This window comes from Lutra lutra, chromosome 12 (genome assembly GCF_902655055.1).
Source record: "Lutra lutra chromosome 12, mLutLut1.2, whole genome shotgun sequence".
NCBI lineage: Eukaryota > Metazoa > Chordata > Mammalia > Carnivora > Mustelidae > Lutra > Lutra lutra.
This window is the reverse complement of record NC_062289.1, coordinates 71,468,560-71,488,697: the sequence shown is the minus strand read 5'-3', so window position 1 is coordinate 71,488,697 and position 20,138 is coordinate 71,468,560. Positions and strand designations below refer to the sequence as shown.

Sequence of the window (20,138 nt, the reverse complement as noted above, 5' to 3'; positions counted from 1 at the left end):
AGCTCGGCGTGGGGGGCCCCCGGCGCCCCCGGCCCTGCACGTGCGCACCCGGATCCCTGGCCCGGGCCGCCCCGCACTGCAAACTTTCCACTTTCTTTGTGCCGAGCGCCCCCCCCCTCACCCAGCCGAGGATGCACGTCCCCCCTTCCCTATTTATACACCCCCCCCGCAGCTCCGCTCCCCCCGCTTCCTGCCCCCCCTCCCCATTCCCCAGCTCCGCCAATGCTGGCGCAGACTGAGCCCCCGTCCGGCCCCCGCCTCCCCACCCCGCCCGCGGGGCCGGGGGCTGCAGTCTCAGCCCCCCCGGACCAATGCAAACGAAGCACCAAGCCAGCAAACCAGCTCCCACTGTCCCTCCCTCCCCGCCGAGAGTGGCGGCGAGCGGACGAGAGGGAGGGGTGAGCGACCGAGGGGTGCAGATCTGAGCCCCCCCAGCCTTTGCTGTGCGCCCGTAAGTCGAGCGGGCGTCGGTTTACCTCCGGAGCCCCACTTTGATGCGCGGAATCCCCAGAAGTCGCCTGCGACCGCCTCCCTGCTCGCAACCCCAGCGAGGGCCCGGGGTCCTGGCTGGGGGCAGGCCGAACCGAAGGGGCTGCGTGCCTGGAAGAGCTGGGCAGATGAGGCCATCGTCCAGCCTTTCTCCCAAACCGCCACACGCTGAGCTTTGTGCCCCAGGGAGCGGGAAGTCACTAGCTCAGGGAGGCGACAACATAGAGGCAAGGGCGATGGACAGGAATACAAGGGTCTCCGCGCACCCCAGCAAGCCCCCGGGAACCGGGGATACTGGCGGTTCCGGGGAGCGCCGTAAAACCTCCTGGGGCCGGGAGCATCCCTAGCGCCCGCAGCCCAGAGAGTCGCCAAGCGCTCAAGCCACGGGCTCCGCCGGCAGGGCCAGGGTGCTTTGTCCCCGGCGGGCCTGGGGATGCTGCCGCGCGCGGCTTGGATACGGAGGTTCGCCGGCCCGGGAGGCGCGGGCGGCCACCAGCGGCCAGCCCGACTTGGAGCCCGGGACTGCAGGCACCGCGTGTGCGGAAAGGAAGTTCCCACAGTTGCAAAGAGGGAGCGAAGTATGTGTTCCAAACTTTCCACGGTTCCAAACTGAGCGCTTCCATTAAGAGAAGCGGTGTGCGGGGAAAAGCATTCTGGGTATTAGCATGCAAATGAACGGTCCCGGCTTCCAACTTCGCTCGGGATTCCCACAGCCGCTCTCCGGGACTGCACCGAGCCACGCGCGCCGTGGGGGGCTTCCAGGCGAGGCGCGGTGGCGAGACCCGAGTTCGAATTCGAGACCTCGGCTTTCTGGTTGTGTGTTCTGGTGTCACTTGGCTGCTCTGAAGCTTCTGTTAAACAGAGTCAGTTTCCTAATATAAACACCCGGGACAGCAACACCTGTCTCATGAATTGATGAGGATTCGAAGGTCACGTCTACACAGCACTTAATTCTATGGTGGATCTCTCTCCTTACACACCTCCGCCCTTTCTTTGGCGTAGCAGTTGCCAAACGCCTGTTGGAGAGAACATGTGAACTTAAGAGGCAGGCGATCTGTGTTCTAAGGCCAAATGAGTTGTGTGACCTCGGACTAGATTCCTTATCCTCTCTGAGCTACAGCTCAGAGATTCTTGGGCGGATCGCAGTAGCTGGCAGTATTTGTGTTCAAGAGCCATAAAAAGGAGAGGGATCTGATTATTGAGAGCTAAGGGTACACACACATCGTCTCTCTGAGGTGGCTGTAAGTACATTCTACTGCTGAAGAAACGGGGAGATGTGTGACTCGCCCAGGGCCCCACAAATCCAACCAGTTAACCCGCGTGTGCTCTTTCCACACGAGTACCTCATGAACTGGAGCCAGAAACTGGCTCCCATTGTACCGGGCTTCGGAGACTGTCCTGTGATTGCCTTCATCTCAGAGGGTTCGCCCAATGAAGATGGAATCAGAGTGCTCTCAGGACCCTCATGCACAGTGCAGTGAGGGTAACTGAAGATGCATCAGCCCCTTTCTGCAGATAGGAAGCCTGAGACTCAGGGAGCTTGAGTCAGTGACCCAGGATCCCACCGTGGAAAAGTGGCCAGAGACAGATCCAGATCTCAGTCCTGGCCCCAGCTGCATGTCACCTTGGCAGTATAATTGGGATGCGGGCAAGGCTGCTGTGATGATCTCTCAAATTCATCTCTAACTCATCCTTCAGTTTTGTTCATCTTTTAGGCTCCCAAGATTCCATTCTGTAACCAGGCAACAGGGTGTGCTTACAGGACAATTTTTTTTTTCCTTTTTTTGTAGTTGAGGCAAAATTCACCTAACAAAAATAAATCACTTTAGAGTGTGTAATTCAGGAGCACATACTATATTCATAATGTTATGCGACAATACCTCTATCAAGTTCCAAAACATGTCATTACACTGAAAGAAAATTGTGTATCCATTAGGCAGTCCCTCCCCACTTCCAGCCCCTGTCAATGACCAAGCTACGTTACGTCTCTATGGATTTACCTGTTGTCAATATTTTATTTAATACACATGGGATCATACAACATCTGATCTTTTGAGTTGGGCTTCTTTCACTTAGCATGTTTTTGAGGTTCATCTACACCAAACCAAAGTATGTCATAACTTTTAATGGCTGAATTCCATTGTATGGATATACCATCTTTATCCATTCATACACTAATGGTCTTTTGGCTATTGTGAATAGCACTGCTATGAATATTCATAGGCAAGTATTTGTTTTAATACCTGTTTTCGATTCTCCTGGGTATTTACCTACTGATAGGCGTGTTGGGTCATATGATAATTCTGTGTTTAACTTTTTGAGAAACCAAACTGTTTCACAGCTGTTGTACCATTTTACAGTCTTACCACACACATCTTTTTATAAGTAATTCTAGAGTTGGTCAAACCTATTTTATAAATGAACATGAGGCTCAGAGAGGTTAAGTAACCTGTCCAAGGTCACGCAGCAGGGTCCAGACTAGAACCAAACTTTCCTGAGTCCCTAGCCTTCCACCTGTTTCAAGACCCTCCCAACCTGTTTCAAAGACCCAAACTACCCATTCATTGATATTTTTGACGGGCCTATACAGTGAAGAACTGAGTTAACCATATTTATGAAGCTCCTTCCTTTCCCTCAACATTTGTTGAGAGAGCCCACTGCATGTTCCCAGTTTCCAGGCTGTACCTCGAAAAGATGCAGAGCTCACAATTCCTGCATCTGCCTCCTGCTGCTGGCCTGCAGCCCCTCTTCTGTTGCCATGGAAACCACGCACCTCAGTTTTGGCAGTGCACCAGCTGGACAGGGAACTGAGAGCACCCTTGTCTCCTAGGCTAAGTGGAGCTGTTAAAGTTATTCGCTCACCAGATCCGTATTTACTGAGCACCTACTAAGCACCAGGTTTGGGAGTTCTTTGCTTTAGATGCTAGAGATACAGCAGTGAGCAAGCTAGACCATGCATGGTGCCCCTGGGAGCCCACAGCCTAGGGAAGGAAACAGACAAAACACAAAGAAATAAAAAAATGTTGTTCTGGCTCCCATCCCCAGTTCTTTAAATTCTCCCATCTTTTCAAGGCCAGCTCAAATCCCACTTCCCCTGGGGCATCCTTGCAAGCTCAGATCCAAGTGATAGCTCTTCTCAACTCTCACAAAGCATTTTTCTTTTTCTTGGATTACAAATAATATGTCCATTGCAGAAATATGTAGAGAAGACATGAGAACACAAAGAAAAATAAAGCTCTCCTGTAATTTTACCACCAAGAGTTAAGCACTGTCAACATTTCCTTCTGTTTTTTTTCCCTTTCGACATATGTATAATATTTTGGGGTTTTTAAAAATACAATTGGCTCTGATTTTAGTGCTTTGTAATCTTGTCTCATAATAATATATTTTCTTCCCATCACATTTTGAAGTACCCTGAGGACAGGGACAGGGTGTTGATAATAACAGAGAACATTCATTGTGCCGTGGTTCTGAGTGCATTACTGAGTTGACCCTCTGTAATTCTCAAAACACCCTTATGAGATGCCTACTGTAGGATTCTCATTTTACAGATGGAGAAACTGAGGACTGGCCACATAAGGAAGGGAAAGTAATGGCCAAAAGCGTGCATGAGACAGAGTGGCCCCTGGACCTTGGTTTGCTTCTGGGGTCTTCCCCCATGTACCCCTGCTGCCAGGCTTTGTTGAATGATTGGCCATGAGCCAGGGACCCTACGGCTGGAGATAATAGAGTAAAGTGCAGAAGAGAGGCACTGTCGTTTCTGCAGGATAACAAGAAACCACCCCACTCACCTTTAATTTTTTAAGGTTCTCAATTTTTTTGGTAATCTCTACACCCAACGTGGGACTCGAACTCACAACCCTGACATCAAGCGTCCCATGCTCTTCCAACTGAGCCAGTTGGGCACTTCCCAACTTGGCTTTATTGGCCTTGCTTAGAAGGTATGGGAGGATAACCCACCTTCATGCGCTCTTTTCAATGTGGACCTGTATCTGGTTCTTTCTGGTTGTGGTGGTGTTGTTGTTGTTATTGTTTGTTTGTTTGTTAAGATTTTATTTATTTATTTGACAGATAGAGACCAGAAGTGGGCAGAGAGGCAGGCAGGGAGAGAGAGAGGGGGAAGCAGGCTCCTACAAGCAGAGAGCCCGATATGGGTCTTGATCCCAGGACCCTGAGATCATGACCCGAGCTGAAGGCAGAGGCTTTAACCCACTGAGTCACCCAGGCGCCCCTGTTTGTTTGTTTTTTAAGGGGGGGAGGAGGAGCAGAGAGAGAGAGCGGTACAAGCAGAATGCGCGTGCGCACTGAGGGCGGAGCCAAACACAGGGCTTGATCCCATGACCCTGAGATCTTGGCCGGAGGCAAAATCGAGTGTCAAACTTGAAACCAACTGAGCCACCCAAGTGCGGCTGTGTCCGGCTCTCTAACAATAGCGAGATTATTCGTGGTACAATCACAGTACCTTGTACAATGCAGAGCTCTGGGTTTGGAGCCAAACAGACGTGAGTTCAAGTTCCAGCTCTGCTTCTTGCCCAGTGTAGCTCTGGGTGAATGGTGCCAATGTATCTAGTCCTGCCAGCCTCCCTCTGAGGCTAAGATGACTGCCCCCCCTTTTAGAGGTAACTGGGAAGTTAGGTGGTTCATCCAAGCCTGCAGCAGTGAGGGATAGGGGCCAAATTGAGTGCAGGCCTCCCTAACTCTAACAGCCAGGCTCTTCCCACTGAACCCTGGGCCTCTTTTCTTTCTCTTGACAATTAGGGTTTCCTTTGTGACTGGAAGGAGTGTGCAAATCATCTGCCTGTTGTGTTCTTCCTGTTCTCTTTGATCCTCACCACGGATCCTGCAAGACCTACAGGCTCAGAAGCTCCTGCCTCCTGCCCCCACCAGGGTTATCTAGGGCCCTCTGTGCTGTGGTCTTAGGGGGTGACAGTGCTCTTGTGGGCCATGGCTTATCATCAGCACTATTTCCTGCCTCTGTGTCACCAGCAGGACCTTAACTCTTTTTCAGTTAATCAGGAACAAGAAAGGGGGAAAAAAATCCTCCTATACAATTGTTCTAGATTTTCTTTCTTTCTTTTTTATTTAATTTAATTTATTTATTTGAGAGAGAGAGCACGCAAGAGAGAGCAGGAGCAGGGAGGAGAGGGAGAAGCAGGCTCCCCAGGGGCAGGGAACCCGATGTGGGGCTCGATCCCAGGACCCTAAGATCATGACCTGAGCCGAAGGCCAATGCTTAACTGACTGAGCCACCCAAGCACCCTGTTCTAGATGGTCTATACTCAAATTTTTGAAGATTTTCCTTTTTTGTCCCTAAAGGAGAGTTAAGGTGCTGTGGGTGACATGGAAAAAGTTAATATCCTAAATGTCAACAGAGCTATTAAAGATGGGTTAAAAAAAAAAATCAAGATATTTCTTTTAATCTTTTTTTTTTTTTAAGATTTTATTTATTTATTTGACAGAGAGATCACAAGCAGGCAGAGAGGCAGGCAGAGAGAGAGGAGGAAGCAGGCTCCCTGCTGAGCAGAGAGCCCGATGCGGGGCTCGATCCCAGGACTCTGAGATCATGACCTGAGCCGAAGGCAGCGGCTTAACCCACTGAGCCACCCAGGCGCCCCTCAAGATAATTCTTTTACTGCTTTTTAGGCATTTTTCAAAATAAATTGTGAAAATTGTGAATGAACTTAAATGTCACTGAATTGTTCAGTTTTTTTTTTTTTTTAAGATTTTATTTATTTATTTGACAGGCAGAGATCACAAGTAGGCAGAGAGGCAGACAGAGAGAGGGGGAAGCAGTCTCCCTGCTGAGCAGAGAGCCCGATGCGGGGCTCGATCCCAGGACCCTGAGATCATGACCTGAGCTGAAGGCAGAGGCTTTAACCCACTGAACCACCCAGGTGCCCCAGTTTATTTTTTTTTAAGATTTAATTTATTTGTCAGAGAGAGAGTGTGCGTGTGCTTGCGCACACAAGTGGGGAGAGGGGAAGAGGGAGAGGGAGAAGCAGGTTCTCTACTGAACAGGGAGCCTGATGCAGGGCTTGATTCCAGGACCCTAGGTTCATGACCTGAGCCGAAGGCAGCTGCTTAACTACAGAGCCACCCAGGCACTCTGATATGCACACTTTAAGATGGTTACAATGGTGACTTTTTTTTATATGTGCATTTTACCTCAACTTAAAATTTCTTTTAAAAAAAAAAAAAAGAATGCCCTAGGGGCGCCAGGGTGCTCAATCAGTTAAGTGACTACCTTCAGATCAGGTCATGATCTCAGGGTCCTGGGATCAAGCTGCACTTGGGGCTCCCTGTTAAGTGGAATGTCTGCTTCTCCCTAGTCCTCTGCCCCTCCTCCCACTCATGCATGCTCTCTTTCTCAAATAAATAAAATCTTTTTTTTAAAAATAAATAAAATCTAGGGGCGCCTGGGTGGCTCAGTGGGTTAAGCCGCTGCCTTCGGCTCAGGTCATGATCCCAGGTCCTGGGTTCGAGCCCCGCATCGGGCTTTCTGCTCAGCAGGGAGCCTGCTTCCTCCTCTCTCTCTGCCTGCCTCTCTGCCTGCTTGTGATTTCTCTCTGTCAAATAAATAAATAAAATCTTAAAAAAAAATAAATAAATAAATAAAATCTTAATAAATAAATAAATAAATAAAATCTTAAAAAAAAAATTGGGATCCCTAGGTGGCTCAGTGGGTTAAGCGGCTGCCTTGGCCCAGGTCCTGATCCCAGCATGCTCAGTGGGAAGCCTGCTTCTCTTTCCCGCTGCCTGCCACTCCCCGTGCAGTCTCTCAGTCAAATAAATAAATAAGATCCTTAAAAAAGAAAGAAAGCAAGCCCAAAGGAAAAAAAATGTGCAAAGGACACCAGTAGACAACTCACAAAAGAGGAAATACAAATGGCCTACAAAAGCTAAATACTATTCCCAACGTACTAATTGGTCTCTGCTTAAATGCAGCTTCCTCAAAGAGGCTGCTCCAGACACACTCCTAGTTAAGTCCTACTGCATTTCCAGCAGAGCCCCGAGCTCCCCCAACACTGACACCACTACTCCTTATAATAATTATAATATATAGCATATATTATAATATAAATAATATAAATATAATATATAATAAATATATAATAATAAGCAGTAATAATGACCACTTAAGTTGTGTTCCCTCCCACTAGACTGAGTCTCCAAAGGCAATGTCTCCTACTATCTTGATCCCATAGCATCTCCATTGCTTAGCACGGTGTGTGACTCTCATAAATATTTGTTGCATGAACACAAGAAAAATCATTTTTGGCTGTCAAGGTATCAAATATTTTGCGACCTGTCACTCTGGCTGGCGATGGCCTAGAAGGAAGGACCCAGTGTTCTCATATCACGCTGCTCGTAGGGTACACTGGGGCAACTTTCTGGAAAGTGGTCTGGAGACATTTTAAAAGTCTAAGAAATACACTTAAACTTTTGACCCAGCAATTTCTCTTGTAGGAATCTGATGAAATAAGCACAGTTGTGCTTCACGACGTCGTAGGTTCAAGAGTGTTCACTGGAGCACTGTTTCTACTGATGAAAACCGGAAACCAGGGGCGCCTGGGTGGCTCAGTCATAAGTGTCTGCCTTTGGCTCAGGTCATGATCCCAGAGTCCTGGGATTGAGCCCCGTGTTGGGCTCCCTGCTCAGTGGGGAGTCTGCTTCTTCTCTTTCCGACTTTTCCTGCTGGTGCTCTCTCTCTCTCTCTCTCTGTCAAATAAATAAAATAAAATAAAATTTAAAAAACCAGAAACCATCTAAATGTCCAACAGGGCGGGCCATTTGCATCAACAAAGGTGATGGTGCTTGGATTAAGCTTTTAGCCGAGGATTTGGGGTGCTGTGTGATCCAACTAGCGGCTCCTTCTGAGCTCATTGTATGAGCACAACCACACCATGAAAAGGCAGAATGGTCCCTGGCATAGACTTTGGCTTAGGAGTTTGGGGTGTTAATCCAAACCAGTTAACGGTCACCCAGCTCAATCCCACGCTGGGACAAGGATAGGTGAGGGTACAAGCAGAAGTTTGTGATTCATGGTTCACATTTACAAAAATATTGCCAAGCCTTTTGAGATTCCTTCCTGGGATGACTTCCCAGCCCCGATCTATACAAACCTGACATTTCAAGATTCACGTGGGGAACTTGGAAAGCCAAGGTAATAGAGTAAACCCACATCCTCAGGACTTCAGGTCTCACTTGGTTCTGAAAATCCATTTCTAGTAACTGAGGGATCGAAAATAGGAAGAGCATCAGTTTCCTGTCAGACAGGAAGGTCTGAACCCACTTCCAGCTGTGGGATTTGGGGTAAATTTACTTTACTTCCCAGAACCTGGGGATTTTTATGGGGAATTAATGAGAATATTACTATGCACATTGTAAATGGGTAAGCAAATGATAGCCATTTTGTTGTTATTGCTTGCAATTCAGTGTTAAGTTCTTTGATGAAGGAAGCCAGGATTAAAACTCACGTCAGGAGTGAAAAAAACCCAGTCTAGGGAAGAGGGCAAGCTTCCTACAGGATGCCATTGACACATTCCGAATGGTAAAGGAGAAAGCCCAGGATATTTCTTTTCTAAACCATTCTGAGTGAGAATGTAGCATATTCTAATGCCAGGTGATTCCCAAACCTGGGTGGGTTAGGGGTGAAGAGGTGGAGGGTTTGGGGTGGTGGGTTATAGAGGGAACTGTTGTTCCATTCTCTCTGAGGCCCGTGGCATAATAGTAGGCTTTCGACCTTCACCTCAAGCCTGAGGAGTCCTGGTTTTCTGGTTCATAGCTTGTTCTCCTAAAGAAACACAGAACTGGGGCGCCTGGGTGGCTCAGTGGGTTAAGCCGCTGCCTTCAGCTCAGGTCATGATCTCAGGGTCCTGGGATCGAGTCCCGCATCGGGCTCTCTGCTCAGCAGGGAGCCTGCTCCCCCCCCCCTCTCTCTGCCTGCCTCTCCATCTACTTGTGATCTCTCTCTGTCAAATAAATAAATAAAATCTTAAAAAAAAATTAAAAAAAAAAAAAAGAAAAAGAAACACAGAACCGGGAGTTGTACCCCGGAAACTAGCTTGAGTCTCCAGTCTTTGTGACCCCAGCTGAATCCCTTCTTGTCTCTAGGATTTAGTTTCCTCATCTTGTAAAACATTGTGGGCAAACTCACATTCCTCCAGGCCCCAAGGGAACCTGGCGAAGTGTGTGGGCCCACTGGGGACTCCAGGGCTTAGGAAGGTACCACAGAAAAGGGCAGCCAGAGTCTAGCCAACCATGGGAATGTAGGCCCACTATTGTCAAGTCTTCCTGTTTTTCATGAAAATCTATAAATCTGAAAATCTCTCATTTTTAAATGTTTGGTAACTAGTCCAAACTTTTCAATAAACATTGTGCTGGCCAAATGAAACAGGTCTCTGGGCCAAAGTGGGCCTCCAGCTCCCAATTTATCATCTCTGGGATGACTCTTCTCACAGTCCTCTCACTCAGTTTGCCATTTTATGTGCCTGGAAATTGCTCCCGGGATTCCCAGGTGGGCCTTTCTCTGACAATAGTATGTAATATATGACCTTGGGCAGTGAGGTCAAGTGCTTTGAGCCTGCAGGCTGTACTCCCACCATAGAAGTGCTCTAAGATGGGGCTTGGGCCTTCAGATAAGTCCCCGGTAACCTCACGCAAACTCAGATCTTTCTTAGAAATTTCTAGAAGTTCTGGCAGAGTCCTCCAGCTTTGGAAGACTTATCTAATCCATTAGACCCAGGTGGCAGGTCAGAACTTGGATTCATGGGTAGCCTTATTCAGTCATCTAGTTCAATGTCACCATTTTGCAGACCCAGAGTGGTCTGTAAAGGGATAGTGGTTACTAGTGAGCACTCAGACAGGTCTGGGTTCAAATTCTGGCTTTGTCACTTGCCAGCTCCTGATGTTAACCTTTTTCAAGATAAATAAATCTGTCCCCTGATCCACTTGTGTTTCTCACCTTTGCCTTGCTTGATTTCCTATAGGAACTCCACTTTCCTTCCATTTTTCTCTTCTTTAAAAAAAAAAAACAAACCTTTTTTTTTAATAGTTGGCTCAGATTTCAACTCCACTCTGAAAACATTCGTCCATCTATTCATTTGAATAGGCAAGATATTCACAAACACACTCAAAATTCAAATGCGTGAAGTCCTTCTTGATCTCTATCTTCTATCCCAGTAGCTTTGACCTCTCCCACCATTAAGCTGCCTCAGTGTCCAGGATGGGGTCTTGCAATGAAAGGCGAATGGTTGTGAAAATAAGATTCAGCTGTGGGAGGAAATCCCATGCAGCTGTTAAAGACGAAGTAGAAGAATTCTGGAAAATACTTAAAATCGTTGCTGAGCTGAAAGAGTAGGTTATCCTTTCCTTTTTTTTTTTTTTTTCCTTAAGGTTTTATTTATGTATTTGAGAGTACGAGCAGAGCAGACAGGGGCAGAGGAAGAAGCAGATTCCCCACTGAGCAGGGAGCCAGGTGCCGAAGCTCCAGCCCAGGACCCCTGATCATGATCTGAGCCAAAGGCAGTTGCTTAACAGACTGAGTCACCCAGGTGCCCTTAGGTTACCCCTTCCCACAAAACAGTAGGATCCTAATTTTGTCAGGCAAAAAGAAAAAAAAAAAAAAAAGACCTAACTTAGGGCATTTAGTCAGGGGCAGAATTACAGGCAAAATTTCTTTTCTACTCCCCCCCCCCTTTTTTTAAGATTTTATTTATTTATTGACAGAGGGAGAGAACACAAGCAGGGAGGAAGGGCAGAGGCAGAGGGAGAAACAGACCCTTCCCTCAGTGAGCAGGGAGCTCCACTTGGGCCTTGATCCCAGGACCCTGGGATCATGACTGAGCTGGAGGCAGATGCTTAACCGACTGAACCACCCAGGTGCCCCTCTACTTCTCTTTTCAGGTTATTCTTTATTTTCAGAATTTTCTACATAATCATGTATTCATTTTGTGGTCATTATAAAATAACTTCTTTATACCATTGAATCGTTAATACTCTGTTATCACCCAACAACTGCTGTGATCAGTAAAGTGAGGACTGTTATTCCCATTTTACAGATGCACAGACTAAGATTAGAAGGGGACCTGGGGCTTGCCCAAAGCCTAAAGCTAAGAAGCAAACCCAGATCCTCCCAAGTCCTGTTCTTTGCTTTCTTAAGGGAAACCTCTCAGTCACTTCCTGCATTCCCCTAGCTGTGCACATGCGGCGTCTAAAGATTGTGCAAGGTGCAGAGAGGCCAGTGAAAACAGACTTGAGGCAACATCTTGTAATAGGGCAGGGGGAGTTTTGTCCAAAATTGATTTCCACAAACATATGGGCATATGTCAATACCTACATTGATACAAATGTGTTGTTTTAGTCAAGCTCTTTTGGAAGCAAAGATCTATTTTTTTTTAAAGATTTTATTTATTTGTTTGACAGAGAGAGAGAGATAAAGCGAGAGAGGGAACACAGGCGGGGGAGTGGGAGAGGGAGAAGCCCCCTCTCCGCTGAGCAGAGAGCCCAATGCGGGGCTTGATCCCAGGACTCTGGGATCATGACCCGAGCCAAAGGCAGACACTTAATGACTGAGCCACCCAGGTGCCCCCAAATATCTATTTTAAAAAGCTTAAGTGAACAGAATAGGAATTTACTGGAAGGGCACTGTCATGTCTTACTGAACCCAAAAGTAATGGGGCCTCAGAGGGCTGGAATGAGACAGGGGTAGAGCTCTTTTGGGTGCAGGTAACAAAGTCAACTCAAACTTGGTAAATAAAAAAACTCTATTGGAAGACTCTATTTGGAAGACACCAGGGTGTTTCCTAGAACAAAACGGGAATCTCAGAAGGTCCAGAAGGAGGGACAAGAACACTCTGGGGACTGAGGTAGTCCTTTCTCTCTGGCATTTATCTCCAACATGCTTTTCTCAGGCTGCAGACCAGTTACTCTGTTTCTCTTGTCTCTTTGCGGGGAAGAGAGCATGTCTGCCCCCAGCTTCCCAGTGTCACACGTGTAGTTCTAGCACACAGAGAGATGGGACCTCTCACCAAATTCCTAGGGGAAAGACTAACTGGCCAGACTTGGATCTGCTGCCACATGGGTCCAGTCAGCTGGGGTCAAAGGCAGGATGGTACTAACAAAGCTGCCAGGAGCTGGTTCTCATTTCTTCTTTCCCCTTGAGCATCCTTGCCCTCTAGAGATCGACTTCTCAAAAATTTCCTGGATTTTGCTATGTTCCCCATCCCAGCCACACTAGTAACTGACTAGAACTGCCGAGCCCAATGCTGAATCCCTTGGACAGAGAATTGGATGGGTCCAGCTCAGATCCGTCATGCAGCAGTGTGTGGCTAGGAGACAGGGGAAGGATCATGTCCTATCACATATTCGCCCTGGCTCACACGTGGGGAGAGGGCAGTTCTTGGAAAATGTGGATTGTTATGAGCTGGTCAGATGCCTCACAAGATGATGGTTCTTCCCGATGCAATTATATCACGATGGCGCGACTAAGCCTGAAAGCATCTTCATAAATGAGGCGCTTGCTTCATTATCTTCTCTGGAAGCCCCAGAAAAACCAGGGCATCTTTTCATTTCAAGGACACCAGGATTAGGAACCTTTGCGCACAGCGACTAATTCAATTTGGCCAACATACTGAACATCTACCTTGAGCGAGGCGCCGTGCCAGGGCCTGACCGTCCAAAGACGATCGAAGATCATCTCTGCTCAGGAGATCCGCCCCCCTGCCCCCATTATGGTGTTTATATCCGTCAGGCTCATCTAGAAATCTGTTATTTCCGACACAGCTGCTTTGGAACTTCCATCTGACTGCATTAGGAGACACTAAATTGCATGAATTCATCTGAGAGGCAAGATTACAGGAACTAATAATGTACTTGATCTCCTTACTCTGAATCATCATTTTTTAAAGCAAAAATCTTACGAAGGCCATTGACAGTGGTGAAATTAATATCCGGTTGGGATTTCCCAAGCAGCCATGGAAACCTGTCATTACGGAGTGGAATCTAGGCCAGACACACTCGTGATGCTCTCCGGGGTCTGTGTTAGCTTGTCGTGGAATTAATGGTTCGGCTGAAGGCATGAGGGGAGCACACACACATTACGGGAGACAGACCTCTCTTGATGTAAGTCCTGACTCTTCCCTGTACCAGCTGGGTCAGTGTGGACAGCTCACATCCTCTCTCTGAGCCTCAGTCACCCCCTCTCTGGAAAAGGTCCCAGAACCACAGGATAGCTGCTGATTCTTCTGGGAGGAGTGGGAATTCCAGTGAGCAGCAAAGGGACATTTTCTCATATTACTTCATCAGATATTGTCTGAGTTAACTACAGAGAGCGTGTGTTTCTGTTCAGATTTTCAAAACACATTTTAAAAACTCAGAGGAAAATAGACAAAGGCGGATTTTAAAAAGTTGCACATCAGCTTTTTTGTTGTTGTTTTCTCATGAATCGGGCAGCATCCCATGTAGTAAGCAAAGAGGTGCTCCCTACCTCTCAGCTTTTAATATGTCTAGGCACAGGTTGCTGCTAATCTCGGCTTGTACTCAAGCCAGGTAAATGGTGCTGGTGTCTCAGCTCGGTTGTTTGTTTGCTCTGTGTGTGTGTGTTTACTTTGAGCGCCTCGCTCAGAGACAGAGATCCTAGGATTTCTTGGATCTTGGCTGCCCCAGGGCTGGCTATATAATTTGTGGGATCCCATGCAAAAAGAAAATGTGGGTTCTCTTGGACAAAAAGCAGAGAAAAGGGTTGTTAAAAGTAGTAACAGGTACAGGTTTTTCCTTTCTTCTGCAATCTCTCGCCACTTCTCATTGCTTAGGTGTTATTTATTTGTTAGTTATGGCCTCCTCAGAAAAGAAAAAATAAAATGTTGTCATTAGCATGAATTTAACCGTTGAAATTTATCATGTGCTAAGCCTGTTTCAAATGCAAAAGATATAAAAGAATTAAAAAAAAAAGATTTTATTTATTTGTTTGAGAGAGAGCACAAGCAGGGGGAGCAGCAGAGAGAGAGGGAGAAGCAGGATCCCTGCTGAGCAGGGAACCTGACCTGGGGCTCGATCCCAGGACCCTGGGATCACGACCCGAGCCAAAGGCAGATGCTTAACCCACTAAGCCACCCAGGCGCCCCAATATAAGAGAATTGAACTCATGTGTGGAATCCCCAGATTTATACAGTTTGCATTTTGTAACAAGTAGGTGCATTTGTGTTTTGTTCTTGCTGCTGCCGGAAAATGCTGCACAAATCAAATTCTACTGTTTTTATCTCAGTTCTTGATACATGTCCATTTTACCAGTACTCTCAGCTCACCCGTGAGTGGGGACAGACTAAAAGGAAAAGCAGCCATCTGTTATCCTATCTTTCCCTTTTGTTCTGGCATTTGGGGCATAAGTAGTTTGTTGATGTGGAGAAGGCATGTGAGTAAGAATACGACAGGGTTCTTTGGTCATTTGTATTGGTCTATTTTTTTTTCTTAAGATTTTATTTATTTGAGAGAGAGAGCAAGCATGTGAGTGCGAGGAGGGGGAGGGGCAGAGACAGAAGCGGACTGACTCCCTGCCCAGTGGGGAGCCTGAAGTGGATCTCAATCCCAGGATCATGACCTGAGCCAAAGGCAGATGCTTAACGCACCGCACCGAGCCACCCAGGCGTCCCAGTCATTCATGTTTCTCAGAACATTAGTGACTTCTTTCTGTGTTCTTCTGATTCAAATGGAAGGCTTGTCCTCCAGAGCTGTGCCTCCACTTACTCAGTCTGTGAGTACCCCATCTTGTACTTGCTTTGAGTCTTGCTGAACTCCCATGCTGTGGGGGTGGGGGGGCAGTTCACTGGAATTCTATGAATTGATCAATGCAAAGATAAAATTATTAAAAATTTCAAGATGGTGGGGCACCTGGGTGGCTCAGTGGGTTAAGCCTCTGCCTTCGGCTCAGGTCATGATCCCAGGGTCCTGGGATCGAACCCCACATTGGGCTCTCTGCTCAGCAGGGAGCCTGCTTCCTCCTCTCTCTCTGCCTGCCTTTCTGCCTACTCTCTCTCTCTGTTGAATAAATAAAATCTTAAAAAAAAAAGAATTTCAAGATGGTGACAGCAGGGCCTTACATTTCAAGCTCAAGGCCCTTCTGGATGAGGAGCCCTGTGGGACTACATGGGTGGCACATCCATGATGCCAGCCTTGGCTGTCCCTTCCTCAGCACAGCAGAGGCCACAGGCAGAGAGGTCAAAGGCAGAGAGCTTTGGGTGGGGAGTTAGGAGTTATGTTCTGGCTCCAGAGATGCTGCTTTTGGCAGGAACTTGGATTACATATCTTTACTTCACTGGCTTCCAGATATACCTAGAAAGTTATTCCCTTGCTAGCTCCAAAACCTACCCCTGCCTCCTCTTGGTTTCAGGTCTCAGCTTAAAATTCATGTCCTTACATAGCTTCCCTGGACTAGCCAAACAAATTGTACCCTGACTGTTGTTTTTATCACTACACCCTCTTTATCTCCTTCAGAACATGTTCTCCAAATTGTGATCATACATTGATTTGTGTGTTTGGTTTTTTCTGTCTCCCCTACCAAAGTGTAAACTCTATCCGGCCAGGTAATATGTTGGGTTGGTTTCTGATAATAGCACAGACGAAGTGCTCAGTTAGTAACTGCTTGAATGAGAGTTGAACTCCAGAAGTGTTTCCCCACAGGGATTCTAATGAACCAAAATTGTTAACGAAGAGAAAAAGTGTTCATGACGTAATATTGAGTTCAAAGAAATAGGGGTACAAAATTGGTTTTGAAGAATGATTCCCTGGTGGTTGCCAGAGAGAAAGGGGTTAAGAGGTACAAACTTCCAGTTATAAAATAAGTAAGTCATGGCAAAGAAACTACAGCGTAGGGAATATAGTCAATAATACTGTAATAACTTTGGCAATAGGCAGTAATTACAATTCATAACGTATGGAATCGTTGAATTACTGCGTTGTATATCTGCAATGAATATAATATTGTACGTGAACTATATTTTAACTAAAAGTTCCAACCCCCCCCAAAACCCCAATGATCTCCAGTTTGGTGTAGAGAAAAATTAAATTCAGAAGAAAATGTCTGTAGGCTACATATGATCTTCATTTTCTTCTTTTTGTGTATCTGTTTTCTAAAGTTTCTGTAATGAATATTTATTACTTTTGTAATAAGAAAAAAATTAAATATAAACTAATACATGTGCATTGAAAGAAGACCCATAAGGAAACAGATAAAAATGATGATAGTGGATGGTGGGGTTGTGGGTGTTTTATGTTGTTTTCCTTATAGTTTTTGTTTGTTCCAAACTGTCTACAAGGAGACATTTTTATTTTTTAGTTTGGTTTTTGTGATCTTTTTTTTTTTTTAAGATTTTATTTATTTATTTGACAGGCAGAGATCACAAGTAGGCAGAGAGGAGGAGGCAGAGAGAGAGGAGGAAGCAGGCTCTTTGCTGAGCAGAGAGCCCGATACGGGACTCGATCCCAGGACGCTGGGATCATGACCTGAGCCGAAGGCAGAGGCTTTAGCCCACTGAGCCACCCAGGCGCCCCTAGTTTTGTTATCTTTTACAAGATTTTTTATTTTTAAGTGATCTCTACACCCAACATGGGCCCCGAAATCTAGAGTTGCACGTTCTACCAACTGAGCCAGCCAGGTGCCCCAAGATATTTTTAGTAATAATACTGTAAGTATAATTCTAACACTTACAAATAAATACAATTTTTATTTATTTTATTTTAAAGATTTTATTTATTTATTTATTTGACAGAGAAAGAGATCACAAGTAGGCAGAGCAGGCAGGTTTGGGGGGGGAAGCAGGCTCCCTGCTGAGCAGAGAGACCGATGTAGGGCTCGATCTCAGGACACTGAGATCATGACTTGAGCAGAGGCTTAACCCACTGAGCCACCCAGGGGTCCCCAAATAAATGCAATTTTTAAAAGCAGACAAAGAACTGAAGAGTCCCACCTTTATAAGGGATGCCTTTCTTTTCCTGACTCTAGGTTCAGTGAAATGTTCTTTTACCAAGATAAATTTCCAAAAGAGAATGGTGAGGTGACTATCATGTGATTTACACACTTGGCACAGAAGGGCAACATGGGAGCATCCATAGAGCCATTGAGACAAAATCCCTCGTTTTAACAGATTTCTTAAGGTGTATACACCATATATATATATATGATATATATAGATGTATGTATGGTATTACTATTTTAAAATATGTATTTCTAAATTTCAGAAGCACTACTGTACATACTTGTTTCAACAAGTGAAACAAATCTGGGGCATGCGAGTGGCTCAGTCAGTTAAGCGTCCGACTCTTGTTTTCCACTCAGATCGTGATGTCAGGGTCCTGAGATTAAGCCCAGCCTTAGGCTCCATGCTCAGGAGGGACTTTGTCAAAGCCTCTCTTTTCCCCCTCCCTTTGCCCCCTCCGCCTGCACACATGCTCTCTCTCTCTCAAATAAATAAATAAATAAATATAAATCTCAAAAAAAACAAAAACCCACAAATGAAACAAATCTAAATAATCTCTTCCCATCTGCCTCCATTTCCACCCCCTTGATGTGACCAGGATCCACCTCTTTCTCAACACTCATACCCATATCTATGGATAAATATAACTATATGTATACATATAGGATTTTTGAAAAATAGACTTTAATTTTTAGGACCACTTACTTTTTTTTTTTTTAAGTGAATGCTACACCCCATGTGGGGCCTGAACTCATGACCTTGAGATAGAGTCACATGTTCTACCAACTGAGCCCTATTTATTTTTTCTTCTTTATATTGAAGTATAATTAACATACAGTGTTATGTTAGTTTCAGGTGTACAATATAATGATTGAAAAAGTCTATACATTACTCAGAGCTTATCAGGATAAGTGTACTCAATACTCTTTATCTTTATACTTCACCCCTCCCCCAACATCTCCCTCTCGTATCCACAAATTTGTTCTCTGTATTTAAAAGTCTGTTTTCGGTCGCCTGGGTGGCTCCGTGGGTTAAAGCCTCTGCCTTCAGCTTAGGTCATGATCCCAGGGTCCTGGGATCGAGCCCCACATCGGGCTCTCTGCTTGGCAGAGAGCCTGCTTCCCCTCCTTCTCTCTCTGCCTGCCTTTCTGTGTGCTTGTGATCTCTGTCTGTCAAATAAATAAAAATCTTAAAAAAAAGTCTGTTTTCTTCTTCCTCTTTTTCTTTGTTTTGTTTCTTAAATTCCACATATGAGCAAAATTATATGGTATTTGTCTTTTTCTGATTGACTTATTTCCCTTAATATTATACCCTCTAGTTCCATCCATGTTGTTACAAATGGCAAGATCTCATTTTTTTAATGGCTAGTATTCCATTACACACACACTCACACACACACACCCCTATCATCTTTATCCATTCATCTGTGAATAGAATGGACACTTGGATTGCTTCCATATCTTGGCTATTGTAAATAATTGTAAATAATGCTGCAGTAGGGATGCCTAGGTGTCTCGGTTGGTTAAGCCTCTGCCTCCAGCTCAAGTCATAATCCCAGGATCCTGGGATTGAGCCGCACATCGGGCTCTCTGCCTCAATAGGGAGCCTGCTTCTCCCTCTCCCTCTGCCTGCCACTCCCCCTGCTTGTGTGCTCTCTCCCTCTCTCCATCAAATACATAATTAAAATCTTTTTAAAAATGCTCTAATAAATGTAGGGGTGCACATATCTTTTCAAACTAGCATTTTAGTTTTCTTTGGGTAAATACCCAGTAGTGGAATTACTGATTAAATGGTAATTCTATTTTTTTAATAACCATTTTATTTATTTATTTGACAGAGAGAGAGAGACAGTGAGAGCAGGAACACAAGCAGTGGGAGTGGGAGAGGGAGAACCAGGCTTCCCCGCTGAGCAGGGATTCCCAATGCAGGGCTCGATCCCAGGACTCTGGGAACATGACCTGAGCTGAAGGCAGACGCTTAGTGGCTGAGCCACCCAGGCACCCCAGTAATTCAAAAATTTTTAAAAGATTTATTTGTTTGTTTGAGAGAGAGAACGGGCCCAAGAGCAGTGGGGGGTGGGGGCGTTGGGATTGGGGGGGAGGGCAGAGGGGCAAAGGGAGAGAATCTCAAGCAGACTCCCCACTAAGTATAGAGTCAAACATGGGGTTTGATCCCACGACACTGAGACATGACTTGAGCTGAACTCAAGTGTCCGATGCTCAATGGACTGAGCTGCCCAGACACCCCATTCTAAAATAGAATTAAAATTCTATTTTAATTTTTTGAGGAATCTCCATACTGTTTTCCATATTGGCTGCACCAGTTTGCATTTCCCACCAACAGTGCACGAGGGTTCCTTTTTCTCTACATCCTTGCCAACACTTGTTGTTTCTTGTGTATTTGATTTTAGTCATTCTGACTGAGGTAAGGTGATAGCTCATTGTGGTTTTGATTTGCATTTCCCTGATGATTAATGATACTGAGCATGTTTTCATGAGTGTATTGGCTGGGACTCATAGATTTACAGAAAATCCGAGGAGATGGTATAGAGAGTTCGCATATATTACACATCCAGTTTCCCCTATTATTAACATCTTACATTGGGAGGCTACATTTATTACAATTAATGAGCAATAGCAAATACATTAGCAAAGGTCCATAATTTATTTAAGATTTTCT

The 20,138-nt window shown here is 45.6% G+C and overlaps 1 pseudogene; it reads left to right on the top strand.

Annotated features, from left to right (window-relative positions):
• Nucleotides 1-137: 137 nt before the first annotated feature.
• On the top strand, nt 138-3,680 carry LOC125082166 (collagen alpha-1(III) chain-like; annotated as a pseudogene).
• The last annotated feature ends 16,458 nt before the right edge of the window (nt 3,681-20,138 follow it).